Here is a 4,641-nt window from a genome sequence, read left to right as displayed (position 1 = left end):
CTCTCTCTCTCACCTAACAATAGGACGCCTTTTATGTGTTAAACTTCTGAATATTCTTATGTAAAGAGCAAACTATTCAATTTGAAATTAATATCGAATTTTAAAAAGTTTCCAGCAGTATGTGCCCTACAAATCCTTAATATGACGTCACCAAAGTGTGACGTCACAAACTTTCCCCATGATTGTGCCCAAGCAACATTTTTGCCAAAAGCGTGAATTTAATCATACATATCTTAAAGTGCTAATGACCGAAATTCTTGAAATATCTATCTGTTCTTTGAATGAATGTTCATGTCTCTTGAAAGGAAAAAAAATCTCACAAGATACATCACCTCGTTAGACAAGTGTCTTACATAATGTTGGCTTAGGCAAATCAACTTTTTACTTGCAGTGTGACGTTGTGACATTTTCCTGTTACATATTTACTTCTTTCAATTACTTCATTGGAGGCTGATGTCTACTACTCAATTTGATTTATATTACTCTTATTATTATCCTAATCATAACGTGAACATTTTTTTTTTCAAATTAGTGTAAACAACAAAGATGTAAATAGATTAATGTTCATGGAAATATATGAATATGTAAAGGCAGAGGCTAAACTAAAGAAAAATACGGTATTATTATTATTATTATTATTATTATTATTGTGTTTAATTCTACGATTAGAAGATCCTCTTTACCGTTGGCAAGCAGCCCTTCTAAGAGGACACTCCAAAATCAAACCATTGTTCTCTAGTCATGGGTAATGCCATAGCCGTACCATGTTTTTCCAGTGTTGTGGTAGAGTTCTCTTGCTTGAAGGTACACTCGGGCACACTTTTATCTTAGTTCTCTTCCTCTTGTTTTGTTTTTAAGTGTTTACAGCTTTTATAAAAAATGCTAATTTTGATGCTACTGTTCTTAAAATATTGTATCTTAATTGTCAATTACTTATCTTGTAGTTTACTTATTTTCTTTCCTCATGGGCTATTTTCCCTGTTGGAGCCCTCAGGCTTATAGCATCCTGCTTTTCCAACTAGGGTGTAGCTTAGCAAGTAATAATAATACAAGAACCACGTTCTACCTTTAGTAACAAACGTTCTATCTATATTTTCAAGTTAAAAATGCAAGTCATATTTCAAATTTGGACTTTATTTTAATAAATAAGAAAAATTGTTTAAGAAATATTCTTGGCTTCTAAAAAAGAAATTATAAGTGAGTGATTTTAGATTCATAAGGAGATGTATTGTGACCACTGCTAACGGAGACATCGTGATAAACTATGATGTCATGTTATTTCATCCGGAAACTTTGCAGCGACTAGGCTTCAGTTACATAAAAACTTATTCAATTTTGCTATTTACCATCTCTATATAAATTTGCCCAGAATAAAAGTTACGTTAAACTATCAGCTTTCAAACGTATCTAATATGTGCTTGAAATGTTACTCGTTATGACAGGCTTGGTTACCTCGGTGTTGATAGAATGGCGTAACATAGCCCTAGACATACTTCGGGCTCAGCTCTGCCGCCAATGTTAGCTGCTTGAGGCTAATTCTAGCGGCAAGATACTAAACGATAACCAGAAACGATATTCTGTGACACGTTTCAATGTGGATGTTGAATGAGTTAACTTTGCAATAATAAGGCCATTCAATTCCTGTGTATTTACACTCCATCATAATAGAAATGACTAGGTCTAGGTTGTGGAAATTATGTTTGGGTACGCGCCGCGACATTTTACCCGCTTCTCTTTCTTACTTCGCTCTTTTTTTTTTTTTATCAAACAATATACCTCAAGAGTTAAAAAAGAAAAAAAATCTTAGTTTCCATTCCATACACGATGACTGGTTCCGGAATCCTATTTTCTTAGGCATTCTCTTTACATTAAAATATCTTAAAAACACTTCACCTCATGTTATGTTTCTACGTAACATTGACAACGGAATAGGTATGGAAATAAACTTGTCTCTTCGGTTGTTGTAATAGTGCGTGTCTGTCCGCAAGGGCCACATTATCAACAACATCAGGTGTATAATGAAGAAGCCTCATTGGGTTAACTTAACTACTGCATTGTCATTGATCAGTGGCTACCAAAGACTATATACTGAAGGAAGATAGGAAGGCTCAGGCTTCTAACACACAAATGAGTGTGCTATGAAAAGATGCCAGATACTCCCATGCGAAACAAATGGCGCCATCTCTTGAGCGAGCAACCAAACATTCAGAGCGGTAATGCTTACGGGTATATAGGATGGAATTCGATTGTAAATTTTGCGACATATTTGTTCATAATTTGCATTACTATGTCAGTATATTTTACTCATATATTCATGATATTCTTAAATTTTAGGTAACTAAATTGCAAATTATATTTCTCAGTCTATTTTTCAGAAATTCAATAGCTATATCTCTTATGATTTAGGTAATTTTCTTGCAAATTTCAGTATTGTACAGTATATTACAACCATTTTTAAATGTTCTATACAATACCACATTCGAATAAATTAGAATATACTGTATATCTGCTTTGTTAAACATAGCCACAAATGCTTATGTGTAGGCATACATTTAATTGCAGTATGTAGGCCACTGTAAGATGGAGAGATATTAGGTGTATAAAAACACAATTGTATTTTGTTTTTTATTGAAATGGAAAAGCATGATGCACTCATGTATAGTTTACTCTTATAAACTAATAAATGTATAAATGTACAATCAGAAGGATCAAAATAACACAAAATTGTATCACATACAAAAATAATCAAAGGGGGGTTGGAAATAGAAATAAGGTAGCATACAACAAAAAATGAAAAACAAAAGAGATTTACTGTGGATGCCTTGCCTTAATCTTACATCCAATATCAGTGGGGCTTACTCATTAGCAGCACATACTGCATGTATTATACTGTTTGGACTCACCATTCTTTGTCCTTAGGGAACCTGTGAAATACCAAATGAGGATCGGTTTCTTTTTGTTTATGGCACACAACACACTGGTGTGACTTCTTTACGGTCGGCGCCATTTTTTCGTTTGAGTCAACTATCAAATTCTGAATATAAACAAACAGACGACAAACGATGTATACCTACAACGCCATCTGAAATCGGAGCAACCAACTATTGTGTTCACTTTGGAGTTGCCAACTAGCGTATTAACATTCTATTTTGAGCCTTCCTATCTTCCTTCAGTATATAGTCTTTGGTGGCTACTTTCCTCTTGGTAAGGGTAGAAGAGATTCTTTAGCTATGGCAAGCAGCTCTTCTGGGAGGACACTCCAAGATCAAACCATTGTTCTTTAGTCTTGGGTAGTGCTATAGCCTTTATACCATGGACTTCCACTGTCTTGGATTAGAGTTCTCTTGCTTGAGGGTACACTCGAGCACGCTGTTCTAACTTACTTCTCTTAATCTTGTTTTTTTCAAGTATTTGTTATTTTTTTATATGAATGAATTATTTTGATTTTGTTACTGTTCTTAAAATGTTTTATATTAATTGTTCGTCACTTCTTAATAAGTTATTTATATCCTTCTTTCCTTTCCTCAATATGCTATTTTTCCCTGTTGGAGCCCTCGGGGTTATAGCATCCTACTTTTCCAGCTAGGGCTGTAGCTGAAGAGGCACCTATTATTATTATTATTATTATTATTATTATTATTATTATTATTATTATTGTTGTTGTTGTTGTTGTGGTTGTTATGATTAGAAGCTAAGCTATAACCCTAGTTGTAAAAGCAAGATTCTATAAGGCCAAGGGCTCCAACAGGGAAAAATAACCCAGTGAGGAAAGGAAATAAATAAACGATATGAGAAATAAACAACAATCAAAATAAAACATTTTAAGAATGGTAACATCATTAAGTTAGACCGTCCATTTACTGTAAGCGTAGGTATAACACAAACGAGAGATTTGTGCCTCAGAATATAACTGAATAATAATAATAATAATAATAATAATAATAATAATAATAATAATAATAATAATAATAATAATAATAATAATAATAAGTGGATGTAATCTATGAGCCTTTATGAACGCCCCCCCCCCCCCCCCATCAAGCTGTCAACCATGCCGGAATTATAAAAAATCTTATGCAACATTCATAAAGAACTAACTGAACGACTGTACTAGAGATTAATATCTGCATCAGGAATAAGAAATTTAAAGACTGCAAGTTCTTATCCAACAAATTAGGATTATATAAAAAATTCGACGTGATCCTGTTAACTTGATCAGTGAGTTGTGTTTCGGGTGGTTTGTCAACTGTGTTGGGTCAAAGACAAAATGAAGAAAGACATCATTTTAGCAACCTGTTCCTAAAATAAAATTCAGAGAACGTGGAAGACAAAATTTTGGACCATCCTTCCTAAAACCGTATAATTATCCTGTTCCCTTCGTGACTTAACTCTCTCTCTCACACACACACACACACACACACACACACACACACACCCACACACACATACACACACACACACACACACACACACACATATATATATATATATATATATATATATATATATATATATATATATATATATATATATATATATATATATATATATATACGAGCCAAAGAATGAATATAAATAGTTTTTACGAAAGCGATCTTGAATATACAAACAACGTAAACGTTTAGGAAGATTGCGGGTAAA

The sequence above is a fragment of the Palaemon carinicauda genome, chromosome 4, assembly GCF_036898095.1.
Source record: "Palaemon carinicauda isolate YSFRI2023 chromosome 4, ASM3689809v2, whole genome shotgun sequence".
In the NCBI taxonomy this organism is placed as follows: Eukaryota; Metazoa; Arthropoda; class Malacostraca; order Decapoda; family Palaemonidae; genus Palaemon; species Palaemon carinicauda.
Note: the sequence above shows the minus strand (reverse complement) of the source record.